The sequence below is a fragment of the Durio zibethinus genome, chromosome 2 (genome assembly GCF_047325235.1).
Source record: "Durio zibethinus cultivar Kanyao isolate XHJ-2024 chromosome 2, ASM4732523v1, whole genome shotgun sequence".
Lineage (NCBI taxonomy): Eukaryota > Viridiplantae > Streptophyta > Magnoliopsida > Malvales > Malvaceae > Durio > Durio zibethinus.
In genome coordinates, this window is record NC_143163.1 from 36190019 (window position 1) to 36207310 (window position 17292).

A 17292-nucleotide genomic window follows, 5' to 3' on the forward strand; every position below is an offset into this window, starting at 1 on the left:
CACATCATGCAATTACCTTAATATCCTGAGAAAAATCTGGAAGCCAAAGGCTTTTGAGAAAAACAATAAAACATAAAACAGGGTTCAGGAAAAAAAAAATCTTAAAACAACATGGTGGGTCGAAGCAAAGCATGACATGCCTCCCACATGTAAACTAATTTTGAGGGCTTGAAAGTAGTTGTGTAAAGTTGGTAAATTTGAAGGAAAAGCAAAAGGTATGGTTCTCCTCAATTTTGAGGCTGTCAAATCCAAATCCTAACTTGACTTTGTACGGCTTATATCCTATTCCAACCTAATTAAAAATTAATACTCATAAGTTCCATAATTAATGTTAGAGTTTGAATTTTTTTTAATATTTTTCAATATTTATTGTCTTTTATTTATAAAACTATTTTTAATTAATTTAAAAAAACTCTTTAAAAATTTTAAGCAAATAGTAATTTTAACTATATATTTTTTAAATTTAATTTAATCAGAAATCTAAAAAATGAGGTTGAAATTAAAAAATTAAATTTATCATAAAAGTCAAATTATGATAATATTTATGACATGGAAAAAGAAATATTTTAAGATGCATGATATGTCACAATTAATTTCGATAAGGATCAAATTTCTCACTTTATTAAATTGAAAGTTTCAAACCTCCTTTTTTTTTTTTTTTACATTTTTATACAATATCACTACCTTTATTCAATTTTTAGTGCAATTATACTATTATTTGAGTGAAAGAGGAATATTACATTAAAAACTTTAATTATTTTAGAATAAAAATAAATGTTTTATTTATTAAATAAATAAATAATTTTGTGGCATGACATAAAAAAAATAAAAACAAAAAAAATGGGACGGAAGGTAACATAAATCCATCTCAATTAGTATTAAAACCCCAATTAAGTAGTACTATGATTATTAAAAATGTTTAGTGAATTAGTTGATTTTTTTTTTTGTTTAACTTAATTAATAAACATTTCTCTGGGCATAATTTTCGTGGAGTGTTGGACACAATAAAGAAAATGAAAAAGGTGAGGAAATAACAAATTCAGAATATGATACCTTAAGCAAATGATTGAATGAAAGAAACTTTTGCTTTTGGCCGAACATTTTTCATGCTATTTTCCACTGAAGGATGGATAGGAAAGACGAAAAGGAAAAAAAAGAGAGAGAGAGAGAGAATATATGCCCTATTATCCTTGATTTGCAAGATGACCTTGATCTCAATTCATATTTGAACAATTTGGTTTTGAGTTTGCTTTTTCTCTTCAATTATTTCTTTTGAAGATGTGGGGCAGATTATCAATATCATGTAGTTATTTTTCAAAACTCAATAGCCACTAATTGGGTTGGCTTGATCTCACATCTTTATGTTCACATCATTGATAGCTACATATCATTAAATTTTCTAATAAAATTTATAAAGTTACGTTTTGAAATTTTGAATTTAAAAAAGAAAGATTTAAATTTCAAATTTAATATAAATTATATGTTTTTGAATAAAATATTTATAATTATTTTCAAATTCATAGATTGGTTGGATATTTGAAATACATGTGTATTTTGGAACTTATAATTCATTTTCTTATACTTTTTTGGTACAAATAAGGTTTTAATATAGGGATAAACATATTAAATTTTAACTAATTTGTGTAAAATAAATGCATTTATTTTTATAATTTACGTACAAATCAAAACAAAATTTACTTTTTCAATTTCATTTTTTCAAACATATATGCAATAATTATTTTTGCATCATGCAACATTTATTATTTGCCTACCTTCACCTTACAAACCAATAAGGGTGGCCGACATCTTAATTCAACATCATAGAAAAATTAGGGTCACGAGTAAATAAACAAAAGCTTATGCTAAAGACAGCTCTTGAAGATATTGCACTTGATCATTTGATTATGTCCTTTGCTCAAAGGAATTAGGTTTACTTCTCCTTCTCCAAATTTATACCTTTTTTTTTTTTATTTTTGTTAATAGATGAAGCATTTGAACTCTGTTCTTTGACAGAGATCTTGATTTTGCACCAATAAATTGAACTAAATACTCGAATGTATTTAACTCAAAATTGAACTTAAGTAATAAATGATATTTAGGAAAAAAAAAATACCAGTCGTAAATCGCATTGCTTTTTCTTATGTACAAAAATGAAAACCGAAGCGCATTCTTATAGAAGAGATTTGCAATAAACATAAAAGAATCATGAGCAAAGGGAGCATGGCTCATGCAAAGTGGATTGATTTTGTTTTTTGTTTGTTTTTGTTTTGTAATTCAATCATGGCCCATTTGATCACAAGTAATGCTACTTGTTATGATGGGCATGGGTTGAAATATACAGCTTGTTTTAAGATCTCTTCACCTAGGTTTTTTTTTCCTTTCAAATGAATTGCTTCCTAAGAAGGTTAACTAGCAGCACCAACCATTGCATCCACGAATTAACAATTTTTTGCTGAACATATCTACCAGTTGCGACTGTCTTCTTGGGAGTCAACAAATTGGCCCCAACCCCTGCTTTCTAACAAAGATTCAAATTAATGAGCCTGGCAATTCCCTATTTACAAACAATCCATCTTCACTACTAAATCAGAGAACAAATTGAGATATTTTGCTCCTTCTGTTGCTGCGGGGATGTCAGTCTATCAACCAGTATGTCTAAGGCTTCCTTCATCCACCAATGCTGGCACACATCCCTGGCTTCTTTCACATTCATCTATTTAAAAAAAAAAGACAAATTAGACTCTTAATTTTGAACAAATCTGCTATATAAAATATGAATTGGAAGCAATTAAATTGTTCGAGGAAGAAGAGTAATAGCTTACCCATGTCCTTCGGCGCACATGTTGCTCAGGCCAGAAGGCAAGTTCCTCCTTCACAAGCAAAGGGAACATGTAACCTTCATAATATGTGCCATTCCTTTTGCTTATAAAATCCCATTTGCCCAATTCGCTCTGTGTTCAAGTACAAACATATATAAAAAAATTAGTTCAAGATTACTCTTGGGATTTTGATTATATAAACAATTTCAGAACAGGATTAGCAGTTAATTAACTAATACCAACCTCAACATTGCCTAGAACACCAGCTTCTTCAAGTGACTCTCTTAAAGCAGCTTCTTCTCTAGATTCATCAAGCTCCCAACCACCCTGATAATTATAAACAAGAGATCATGGTTAATCAACCCTTTAATCAAGTTTTTAAAGTTTAAAAACTTCAAAAGAACATCATATTCCCTTTTATTTTTGTTTAACATGAAAAATGAACTTTGTGTGTACCTTGGGAAACATCATTTTTTGACATTTCTGGGAGGAGATTACAAGAACCTCCAAGTCATTACTAACAGTTCCATCACTGTTACATTTGTATCTATAGGGAATGCATCTGCAATTATCAAAATTGAAGAAAATAATTAATTTTTCATCCTTCATTGCAAGTAAGAATTGAATTTTTCATGGACAAAAAAAGATGGAAACAGTCTTAGTATGAAAAATCTGACCAAAAATGGCATAGCCCAAATTCAAGGAATTACTTTTTTCCTATCGGACGCCACGCCCAACCCCCCGCCCCCCCCCCCCCCCCCCCCCCCCGCCAAAAGACAAGCAAAAAGAAGATACAAAATCCAACAAACTCTTTTCAGAATGAAAAAGACCATAAACTCTATAGGAAACAGGACTACTCACCCGACAACTTGTCGGCGACCCAAGTTGTCGTATCGCTGCAAGTGCCTCCCGGTACGAGAAACCAAGCAAACCATCCTCAAGGAAATTGAAAGAAACAATTGAACAAGAACTAACACAACCCAAAACGATTAAAAAATCTTCAGGAGCAAACAAGCTTAGCCCCAAACAAAATTGAGAAGATTCTTGAAGTTATAGCAACAACCCAACAAAGGGAACTTGCTCCTTTGGAGTATCAATAACCAGATTATTACAGGAAAGCAACACCAATCAGATATGGAAATATTGTAAGTTGGATAAAGCCAAAAAGAAATTGAATGGCAATTGAGATATGAGCGGAAGACCACGGAACAACAAAATGGCTATTTATAGAAGGAAAAGAGAGTAAACAAATTAATTAATTTATTAAAATAATCATAGTAATAATGATGCTGATGATGATGAAAATGACGTTTAAAATTAGAAATGGTTGGTGATGAGACGCGTCTCCTTTTATGAGCTTCGATGTCGTTTCGTCTACAAGGATTTTCATATTTGAGAAAATGGTTATTTATTTATTTATTATAACACTTTTTTTTTCTATGGAAAAAAGGGAAGGAAAAAATGGTTTGAGATTTTCTCGCGGCCAACACAGACACGGTCGATGCACTAATGGGATCTGATGTAAAAGCCGTTGACCTTAACAAACAGTATCACGTGTGCGAGCATGGCAACTTGCCAGTTGCCGCCCATTTTTTTCTCTTGTTGGCTGTTTTTCTTTGAGAAAAAAAATTAAAAAATAAATATAATACAAATAATAATCACATGATAATAGAAAAACAAAAAGAGGAAAAAAGTGCGTGGTGGGTCTTATTTTCCCTTATCTAGTCTAGTTTAGACTGTGGTTACTATTGGTCAAGTTCAGGTTTAAGAATAAACAAAGCCTTAAAATAAAATTAAATAATTATTTAAATTTTTATTATTTTATTATAATTAATTAAATTCTTAAATATTTATTTTTATTCAATTAAATTCTTTTTAAACATCATTTTTATTTAATTTAACCCTTAATTAAATGAAAATAAGTGTCAGCCGTTAATAAATTTTTTACTAATAAAAGCTCAATTAGTAAAAATAAACATTTAAAAGCTTAATTAATTGCAATAAAATTATGAGAATTTAAATGATTATTTAATTTTAGTCTATGAACATTTTTTACAATTTTTCTTTAAATTTAGTTTAAGAATATATCATTTTGAATTACACAATTAAAAATAATTAATTATTTCTTGTCTCAAAATTCAAATTCAAAACTTTTAGATTATATTTTACAATTTTCACTTTGAGGCATGGAAAAAATATCACTTGCAATTTTCATAAAATATTTAACATGAAAAATTATACACACATAAAAGTATTCATACATATATATCCATAATTGATGCTTATCATATCAATTTCTTTAATGTAATAAAAAAATTATCTTAATTTTAAAAAATATCATCACAAACATAGTACATATGAGTGTATATTTCTTTTATATATATATATATATATATATATATATATACACATTTACAATTTGGATGTTGAACTACCAACCGACACTTTTGACTATGTAAGTATTGAAATTTAAAACCCAATTTTGTGAAAAGTTCATTTACTTACCAATTTAATTAATTGTTCGTATGAATCAAACAATATGTGAAGGAAAGCATTTTTTTTCTTTTTTAGTAAAAAATAATTAATTAATTTTTGGTAACAAAAATCCTAAACGTATTTTTTAAAATTACAATATTAAAAAAAAATTATCATTAAAATTTATGAAATTTATTATCATCTCTTTAGCATGTTGCTTGCAAGTGTTGGCGAAGATTATTGTATTTACAAGGATGGATAAGTACTCTTGTATGTTCCAATGGAACGAATCTTTTAGTTTCCTTTCGTACTTTCATTTTAATTATATTAAAAAAATAGAACATCATTGATGACATTTATCTGGGAGGAAAGTAATTCTCTAGGCTAGTGTTTGGATCCCGTTGTTTTCTGTCGTTAAATCTGTTAAGAAAAAACATATCAGCCAGCCACCGTCCATCACAGTCAAATTGAGATCAATATAAAAACCAAATATCAGGCTTACAACTAAGAAAAAAAAAACATAGATTCTTGTACTTATAAGAGAAAAAATTTAACACGGTTCAACGCTCTCCATCTACATTCACGTGTGGAAAAAAAAAATCCACTATAATTAGGAAAAATTATAAAATTATAAAAAATTTATATTTAATGTATTGTAATGATATTATTTTATTAGTTAATAATTATTAATTTTTAAAATAAATATAAAAAATTTAAATATTAATAAGATGATATGATCTAATTCACCTCATTAATAAAGTAATATTATTCAATTCACAATATATATAAAAAAATAAACTATAAATACCAAAATCAATAGCACAATCCCATATATAGATCAAAACTCTTCCAAACCAGACAGCTATCCATTTTCTACTTCAGGAATTTCTTTCTTCATTTATTTAAAACTCTATTACCTTTATACAATCAAATAATTATATTTACCCAAAAAATCCACATGTAGTAATAATTCTTTTTCGTCAAGCAAACTTGTTTAATAGATAAATTAATGAAATTTGTAGTAAACCCTTTTTCGTCAAGCAAACTCTTTTAAAAACTTTGAATTTGAAGAGAAATTCCCAACAAAATTCAGGAAAAATACCAATAATAATTTATGAAATTTTATCGAGATTTAATATAATTGATTTATTCAATTATTTTTTAGATATAACATTTAATAGTTTTGTAATTCAAATTTCAATTCTTTTAATCTCTTATCCTATTCTCAAACTATAACTTTTTTTTTTATAAAAAATTATGAGATTTCTAACCTAGGATAAATCAATGTGAAGATTTGAATAATTTATAGTTTTGCTGTATATGAAGCGTAGATAGGCTTACTATTCAGCCACCACATTGGAAATAGATGCCATGTATAAAGGTTGGTGACACCTTTTGGAAAGGATTCGGGACATTCACCTATTAAAACGCAGCAACGCCATTTAAACGAAGGCTCCAAGAAATTAGCTTAAAGTCTAATTCTGAAAATTAGATTCGTCCATCGCCAAGCATCTGCCAGACGCGCTGGGTCGAATTTCTAGCATAAAAAAGCTTCAAATTTTCTGCACCAAAAAAAGTTACTGCCATCAATCTAATTTATTTATTGGAAGGTCATGAGGATCAATAATTACGCCTCCGAAATGTAGATTCCTATTGTCTAAGTCCATTTGTCAATTGTTTAAAAAAAAAAAAAAAACATCTAAGATGGAAGTTGGAATTTTATTATTCTCATTCTCCTATTTCTTTAGATAAAAAAAAATATAGATTTCTGTCATCATTATTATGCATGTATTCTTTTATTTGGATTTCATTTATCCAAATGAAGGAAAGGGCTTCACAAAAAAAAAAAAAAAACTAAAATTATGTTAAATGAGAAATTTTAAAATTTTATCAATTAAAAAAATAACAACATATGTAATTGCATTATTTTGATAAATATAATTTAAAAAGAAAATTTGAATATTAAAATTTAATGAGACAAAAATTAGTTACAATAGAAAAATAATTATATCAAAAATAAAAAATATTAAAAAATATGTTTAATGTGGGATGTTAATAGACTTGTAAAATGTAAAGGTATTACTATGAATACAAAAAAAAAAAAAAAAGCTCATTATGCCTAGTGACAATAATTAAATTGATATTTAAAGAAAGAAAAGTATGATTAAAGTATTGTAGTCTTTTGAATTTAGTGAAAATAATGTATTAAATATAAATTTTATTTTTAAATACTATTTTAACTATCCTTCTGAAACAGTACCTACAGTCTACAGATAGCCAAAAGTTTATATAATGATCTAAATAATCCGAATAGAACACGTAGTCAAAAGATTCAAAGCCAATCTATAAGTTATTATTTTCTATGGTTTTGAGGGTTTCACTGTTGTTTCCTTAAAAAAATATGTATCATTTTAGGGAACATATCACCAACAATTCTTATAATATAATTAATCAATTATAATTTAGAATTATAAATACAGCTTTCTTACATACACTAATATAGTATTATTTTTGTGATCACAAGTAAAATATGTCTTAAAAATTTAAGTTATTTACACGTACAATATTTGTTTTTAATGATTAAAGTCCGAGATCCTTAATGTGAAAGCATAATTTGCATAGTTTATTGTTATATACTGAGAGCCTTCATATGATAGATTAGGCTTCTTATATCTTACGGTTCTAAGTGGCAAAACAAAAAATTTTCCGATACCGTTATATGTAATTTGCGTTAAAAAAAAAAACAAAAATGCTTCTTCTTCGTACCAAAACGAAAATTTTCTATGCAATTTTCTCCAAGGAACATTGAACCTTTGGTTAATCTTTGACACTCGTATAAGTTTGAGCCCACACCCTTTTTTAGAGTCTTCCTCGGATTCTTTTCTATTTTTGTGGGCGGGCGGATGGGTTTCGGAAACGGAATTAATCACAGTAGTTAACACAATATGATCGGATGAGCTTTTAGTGAAAGGATTTTCATGTTTCTCTTTTGTTTTTTGCATGCTTTCAAACTTAAAGTTTACTTTTATTATGCCGACGAAAGGACTCAACCGGCAAAAATCAATGTTATCAGCTGCTGCCTTCTACTTTTTTGCAGTTTTCACCTAAGTCATAAACAGTGAGCAATATTTTTATAAAGTTCATGCCATAAAAATCTTACCTCATATTTGACCGCCATCCAAAAGTTGGAGATCAACTTCATGGCAAATATTTCCATACAAAAAATATTTCACTTTTTCCTTTCAAGTCAACTAAATATATGACAATCATGATAAAGTTAATTCTATAGATGAGATTTGTTACATTAATCTTATCTATAAATTAACTACAGCATCTGTCTCTAAGATGGTAACTAGAGATTTTCAAAATATATTTTGAATATACAAGTGAAAATGCACACCCATATATATATACACAATGTTTTTTTGTTTGTTTATATCAACGCATTATATACAAATGAGAAAAAGAATCGTATAATGTAATTGGCATTAATTAAGTTTGAATTAGATTAACCCATTGTTGTGTAACGGTGAAGGTTATATCCATCAAATATTAAAATGTAAGTAAGCTGACATCGTGAGAGGGTGTGTGAAGTGGAAAGAGTGAGTGGATGAAACCTCCCGTAATTCTTTATTTTGTTTCGTCCTTACTCATTGAGCAGTGGCATGCTATGAGAGATTCGATGATCTTATGCAAACTAAATAAAGATCATGACTATTTTTATATATATAAAAAAGCTCTTTTTCAGCAACTTCTTCCAAAGGGCAATTATTTAAAAAGAAATGAAAAATATAGCCTTTCACACACACAAAAAAAAAAAAAAAACAACAACGTGTCATCTATATATACACTTTTTTTTTTGTGTATATATAAACATACCATACGCGAATTAATATAGTATTTGTTTGAATGTAAGTCAATCATATTTGCAATTGAGCATTTAATTTAATGTTGAGTGTATGTTTAACCTGATAAAAACCTGAATTTGAGTCCTTTATTATCTCAAAAATTGTATTGGTAGAAAAGAAGATAAAAATTATATCCCTTACCAAATTAATAGTCAAAAACAAATTTATCCAAATGAGCATTTAGCTCATTGATTGTTATATACATGTATTCCTTGCTTAAAAAATTAGTGCCACCTTTGATTGGTTGTAATAGCCATTCTATTATTGCGTCATTCGAGTTGGTTTGTTTTTGTTTTCCCTCAAAATAGTCATTTGATCATCAGAATTAGCTATTCCTTGAAGATAAAGAACAATCATTTCAATTTTCAAACTCCATCCCAAGAATGGCTATTACAAAACTATCAGAAATGGAGCTAATAGTTTGTGGATAATTTTGGCTTCATTTATATAATAAAACTTTCATGAAATTTTTTTAAAACATAATTTAATAAAAATTTGATTGATAAAATTAAATATAAAAATCAATAATATATAAAAAATTTTAAAAAATTTATAATTCAAATTTGATCGATACATATTTACTAATAAAAATTTTATTAATATTTTTAATAAAAATATCTATTTAAAAATATATATCAAAATTTATTAAATTTTTTTATAAAATTTTACATACTTAATTTATAAAATGAGAACTTTTAATTTATTAATTTTAATTTAATTATTTTTAATAAAAAAATTTTACGACCTTTACTTAAAATTTTTTATTTAATTTTTTTCTCATTTATAAAGCTCAATTTTAATCTTATCTCAATACAAACACAGAAACTTGACACGAATAGTTCCTAGCACCACCTTCAATGTCAGAAATTTCATTGAAAACAAGAAACGCAAGCACCCCAAATCCCTTGGCCATTTGGAGCGCCGTGGTCGAATCTGGCAGCTTGAAGCGGATTAGCCTGTTTGTTGTCAGACATGGAAATGAAGAAAAAAAGAAAAAAAAAATGAAGGCAAAAAACTAATAAAAACTTAATAGTAAATTTTTATTAATTATGGTTAATATTATTTTTAAATAATATTAAAATTAATTTAATAAAATATCATAAAATAATCTTTATATATTTATTCCAATAATAAATTTTAAACTAAACAAACATATTATTACTATTTTTAATAATAATAATATATTCCAATAAACCAAACCTTGCAATAACTTTTTTACTTTATTCTCACTCTAATATATTCTCACAAAATAGCTATTTTATTCTGTCCCTATTTCGTTCAGCAAACCAAAGGTATAGTAAGTTAAAATCTCTCATCTTTCGAAACGTATATACTTATTAAAAAAAAACTTGGCCGACCTGTTTTAAAAAAAATTAAGAAGAGAAAAGGAATAAGACAATCTAATTTGCATTAATTAAGTTTGAATTAGATTAACCCTTGTTGTATAATGGTGAAGGTTATATCCATCAAAAAACTAAAATCCAAATAATCTGACATCTGAGAGACATTGAAGTGCAGAGAATAAGCAGATAAAAGCTCCCGTAATTCTTAACTTTACTGCGTCCTTATTCATTTAGCAGTAGCATGCTATAAAGATTCGATGATATATATATATAAAACTTGTTTCCTGCAACTTCTTACAGAGGGTAATTTTTTTTTTTTATAAAAACATGAAAAATATAGAAAAAATAATTTGCAATGTGTCGCCTCCTACAATGAAGACTTGGTGATCCTTTGTGATTTGAAATGGTCAGACTCACATGGGAGTGGGAAAAACAGGCAATGGCGCCTACTTCATGTGAATTTATTCCGTCTCTCTTTTGTCTCCTTTCCTGTTTTTTTTTTTCAAACTTATACAAATTTAGAATGACTTGAAAGCTCTCTTCCAAGCCAAAATTTAATTTAATTAATAATGGACCAGTTGGAGTTTTAATTTTTCTATGATAGCTGCCCCACGTGATTGTCACCTTTCGCCTTTGGAGTTTTGGGATTAATTTTTTTAATCAGAGTATATATTTATAATATATAATTATTGTTAGATTTATCAATTTTATCCACATAAAAAATGTTTAAAAATTTTTTGAAAATATCCGGAGAAATTTTTTTAAAATTTTTATAATTTTCATGGATTTATTCTTCAAAAGCCCTAAATTTTTTATTAAAGGGATTAATAATGTTAATACGGTTGGGAGTTGGAGACTATTGATCTTTGTTTGTTGGGAGGCCTGGGGCATGCCAAATTTGAAGTTAAATATAAAAAATGAAATAATGTGGGTCACATGGGGCATTCGATTGATCATAAATTTATTTGGATTGACCAATTAGTGAAATAACAATGGAACATTTACAAGTTAGAAAAGCTCTTAATCATTTCGTAACTCATGATGCAATTGATGGGCATTTAATGATATCAATTAAAAAATTAAGTAGATTTTGATAAAATTATATTCAATTCTTAATATTTACAATTTTTTTTTCAAATATATAACTTTTTAACCCTCAAATCAAGCCAAAATGTGCGCCTCAAATTTTTGATTGATTGCATTCAAGATTATAATAAAATAATAATAATAATAAAAAATAAACCAAAGTCGAACCCAAGTTGTCATGTAGCCAACTTTATTTTTTATATAAGATAACCAACTCTTTGATCGAACAATTTGTATATAAATCAAACCAAGAGTAAGAAAGTTGCTCATGGGTTAAACATGCAAGCTACTTCGTACATTTGCTTTTTTTATTATTATTATTATTATTTGTGTCTTATTTTCAATTTATTTTATTTTTTAATAAAAATAAAAATAAAAATACTAATCAAACGGAAACTCAAAATAATTTTACAAAAGAATTTTACAAATTAAAGAGAAGAAACTTTCGCCTAAATCTCATCTTTTAATTTTAATTACTTCATTTATTTTTTGGAGAAATTTTCATTTTACTAGAATACCACAAAACCTCTCATCAAAGATCAATTAAAATGTCAAATCTTCATTTCATACAGCGGCATAGTGTGGAATGAAGAAAGCTGAAAAACCTGTGTGCTTAACCTTTTGAGTTTGATGACCATATTTTGATTTAATTTAGTCCATAAGAATCTTCTAAATTTCTAGAAATTAAATGTTGCAAAAATGTATGTCAATACAAGAGACTAGCTTAGTGACAAATATTTTAATTTTAAATTACTAATAAAGATTCGACTTATGCTCACTTTTTTAATTTAACACTTCATTTATTTTGATAGATTAATTTTTCATTTCGTTAGAATCTCAGAAAAACTCTCATCAGACTTTCAATTAAAATATAAAATCTTAATTTCACACATTGCTAGTGGATGGTTTAAAATCAAAAAGAAAGCTGAAAAACCTGGGTGTTGTACTTTTTATGTTAATTTTATCGACAAGTTTGATTTAAGTGTAAAAGAATCTTCTAAATTTCTAGAATTTAAGTAATCATTCTCAAACTGGTTCAAGAAAAATTTGTCATATGAAGAAAATGTAAATGTCCAATTTTTCTGCCACCGTACCCTAGTTATTAATATAGCTATAGCTATCTACTTATCAAACCCAAAATCCTAAATCTGTGGACTGTTGGTATCGCTGTAAATTATTATTTATTAATAGGATTACCTTTTATAAACTAATAATAAAATTTGAAAATATTTTTTATAAAAAAATCGTAATTCGAAAATATAGTAAAAATTACAATTGTTAAATTTTAAATCTTAAATTTATTAAATATTATTTTTTAAATAATTAAATTAAACCTCAAATTTTTTTATAAATATAATTTAATAAAACATGTACCTATCCAATCTCTTTATTTATTTGCAAAATTTTAAAATTTTACAATATGAGACAATTTTTCTTTATAAGTATGCTATTCTGAAAGTGGAAGTCGTAGCACGTGACCAGAAAATTGGAGCCTCCAATGCGGATAAAATGAGAGCTGAGTCATCCCGGCCGTGGCCTGACGTGATCTGATCAATTGGAAATTAAGCGCCTCATGTCCGTCTCCCCTATCCCTAATTAATAACCATTGGCTAAGAACATTGGAAAAATCCTTTGGCTCCTCCGGATTTTGTCTGTGGCCCTCTCGTACGTCATTTGCATCCACTAATGTCCAATGTTCAATTATTGCTTTGTTTTCCTTTTACCATTTCCTCTCATAAGAGGATAAGACGATTTGTGTAGGATATGTATTTTTTTTATAATATAATCAAATTTGACGGAATTTAATTTCTTCTTTAAATAATTTTATAAATAATTTTTTTCGTATCGATTAAGTGTATTTAAAAATTTTAGTCTTAAAATGTTCCTAGGAAAATCAAATTTAAATTGACAAATATATTTTTTTATTCTTTAATTATGATTATTGCATAAAAATGACAAAAATTATATTAAATAAATCAATTAACAAATTAATACGTAATATGTTCGAGATTGTAACCTAAAACGTAAAAATCCAAAAACTTTCATTGTTATTTAGACAAGACTTCGTCAGCAAGGATTCTAACACGGAAATTACTGTAATTGCATGCCGCAGCTCAACATTCAGACACTTTAGTCAATTTAGATAATGAATCCGTGGGCTAACTGATTTGTTTTAAATATGATTGGCTTATGTGTCACCTGAACCCATTCTTATCAAGCAACCGTATCATAAGTTTATTCAAACTACATTGGTTTTCTGATGTTTTTTCTGTTTGCCTTGATTTGAGGTGCTATGTTATGAAACTATGATGTATGCTTTGCGAGGGTTGCCTCATTTTTTAATGAAATTTGACTTTGAAAAAAAAAATTATATAAGTTTATTCAATTAATTAGCTTAATCCACTGCATAAAAATGCCGGTTAATTGGGGCAGGTTAACATTCTAGAAACAGTTCCTCCTATTGCCAACACCCTATATATCCCATTAATTTCCGGCAATTTATCAAATCAATTACGACTTCTTTTGTATAAAAAATAATCAAAACCGACTAAAAAAATTTATTTTATTTTTATTTTAAATCGTTAATGGTTTCAAATATTGACCGGAAAAAGTCTTAAGTTGTGGAGTTTGTTTGCTTCATTTGAAGTTGACAAATGTAAATTTCAACTTTGGTTTATTGTACAATTTGTTATGAGGTGAATGTAGACATTATATAAAAATTAATAACGATTCAGTGTATTTATGTATTTTTTTTTTAAATGTAAATGATAAATTTCAAATTTTTTTAGTTAAGGAAGATCTAACTAATTAATAGAAATTTTAGAGTAATTATGAATGTCTTATTTCCATTGACTTTTTTTAAAATGTTTACTAATTCTAAAATTAATTCAAATCCCTCATTTTTGGCAAGTACAATTTTTTTTTTTTATAAAAGATATCAAGTAAGAGAAAAATTATAAGTGATAAAATTTGAATTTAAAATTTATTAAATATCACTTTTTAAAAATATTTAAACTAACTAGATTTTTAATTAATTTTAATTAAATTTCAAATTTATTAAATGTTGCTTTTTAAAAATATCTAAACTAACTGGGTTTTTTATTAATCCTAAATATTCATGTTTGAAAGAAAAATTGGAGAAATGAAAACATAGTAGGTTGTGCCTATTTGGTTGAAGCTGCATTGATTCACTAAGTAGATAACAAAATGCATTATCAATTATAAAACACAAAGCCCAAAAAGGAACAAAAATGCAATATGAGCTATAAATGCATTATAAATTATAAAAAAAGCCCAAAAGGAAAAAAAATGCAATATGAACTACGTATAAAAGCATATACAAAAGAAAAAGAAATTAAAAAGCAAAGGATGAGACCTTATCGATCATACATACGGTAAAAAGACTCTAGTACAATCTCTTAAGTTTTAGATTCAAATACCAACTTTTCTTAAAATAAATATATGTTAATTTGTTGGTTATTAATTTTTTTAAGCGTATTAATTATTTTTGGAACTCACTTTTGCTTCTTGCACAGTATATGAAGATTGAAGAACTAGGAATAAGCAATTTATAAGATCAATTGGATTAATTACCTAATGTGATGCATTATTTTTCATGTTAATAATTCCATATATATCTCAATTTAATTACCCAAGTTAGTATATATCTCCCCCATTCTATGCTTTTAATACTTACTTTTATAAGTATTAAGTGCATATATATCCCTTAATTGAAAAAAATTAAAAAAAAATTTTGAACATTTGATTTAATAATTGATATATATATATATATATATATATATATATTGAGTTTTAATATCTCTTCTTTCAAATTAAAAGAAAAATCAAAATTATAATTTGAACTAAAAAAAATAGTTGAAAAAAATTGGATGGTTATTCAATTTCCCAGGTCTCGTAACAATTTATTTTTTTCCCTATTATGGACAATACAGGCAACATTAACACTAAGAATCAAGCCCACTGCCCAGCCCTTCATCATCAGGGACATACAAGGAAAGCGTTTCAATCGGGCGAAAGGAAAACCAAAATAATGAAATTGGGCCAATTTTATATGATCTAGCAACTAGGTTGAACAGGCTAGCCTGGTGGAAATGCTGAAAGGTCTGGGCCTTGGCCATTTAATTGGGCTGTGGATTTCAATAAAAGAAATATACAGAAAAACTAGCTTAGTAGCTTATTATTTATAAGAGACGCATGTGTCAAAATTCAAAAAATATGATTATTTAATTCTCACGCCACATTGACATCAGTTACTAATATGTGATCCATCACCTCTTTTCAATTTTATAATTGTTGTATTCTCTTTGCAATCTTTTTTCTTTTTTCTTTTTAAATTGCACTTGTAATTAAATTTATAATTAAATATTATATTTGTATGATTAATTATTATGTAATTAAATAATTAATTAATAAATTATATCTTTAATTAAATAACTAAACTCACACATAATAAAAATTAAACTCCCACGTAATTTTATCATGTTTATAATTTTATTATGTTTCCAATCTTATACATTACTGTATACTTCTATAAAATATGTGAAAAAATTAAATTAAAAATTTATTTAATTAAATTTATTCAATCATTTTCAAAATGAATATTTAATAGATATGGATACAAATTTTAATATTTACTGTAATTTTTATATAAAAATAAAAAAAAAAAAACAAAAATGAAAAGAAAGTTAATGAATTGACGAGGTTGATGACATCTTATCCTAACTCTTATGGAAAATTGACTTTGAGGAGTCGTTAGCTGAAGGGAAATTGGGTTTATCGAGAATGAAACTTATCTCGAAAGGTGGAAGGTTCTATCTTTAAGAAAAGAAAATTACAGGATTTATCATTCAAAATCAATGCTAGTCAAACCCATTGGCTTGGACACGAGTTGAAATCCTATTGGCCTTGAGATTACCACAAATTCTGAGCTGAGCCACGTCAACGTGCACATCTTCCAAAAAATCAAAACAGTGGAATTGGAAACCCAACTATAACAGGAAATCTTTACCGTTTCTTTTTATACGAAATCTCTACTTTTCTATAGAATAAAATCTCAAGCAAATCCTCTTCCGCCTCGTGGCAGCATTGCCCTCTTGCTTCACGCAAGGGGACGCTGCAGGCGGGCCGACAACTCGTAACTAAATGCTCATATGCTAACCCATCTCCTACTTAACCCATATAGTTCATGAAATTTTACAAAACAGACCTTCGAGTTAAACTTTTTTAGTTATTGAAATTTCCGATCGATACTAATAGTTACATGGAAGGCTAGTAAAACGTGAGAATTTTAATTTTTATGATTAGGATTTGAATTTTAACAATGTTAATATATTAAAAAATAATTTTAAGATATTAAAAATAATTAAAATAATAGACCAATGAAAGAGTGAATTTCACTATTAATAATTACAAATTTTATGCTAAGAACCATCATAAGTCCACCTAATAATTAATTAAGCAAACATAATCAAAAAATTTTACAAGAGAAATCTAAGCTTAAACTTTTATTTATTAAAAAATTAAAACAAATGATATACATTCATCAGTAAAAATGGAACCCACAATTGCAAAATTCGAAACCAACGATCCTATTAATTCAACCAATTTGCAATGGTCCTTCGATTAAATTTTTGAAAACGT

The 17292-nt window shown here is 27.0% G+C and overlaps 1 pseudogene across 1 annotated transcript; it reads right to left on the reverse strand.

The window, feature by feature from the left end:
• Positions 1-2425: 2425 nt before the first annotated feature.
• Positions 2426-3886, reverse strand: LOC111317525 (nudix hydrolase 18, mitochondrial-like; annotated as a pseudogene). The gene is made up of 5 exons (XR_016333609.1): positions 3681-3886; positions 3276-3381; positions 3063-3146; positions 2823-2951; positions 2426-2713 (listed from the first exon to the last, which is right to left on the reverse strand). The product of XR_016333609.1 is annotated as a nudix hydrolase 18, mitochondrial-like (transcript).
• Between the last annotated feature and the right edge of the window lie 13406 nt (positions 3887-17292).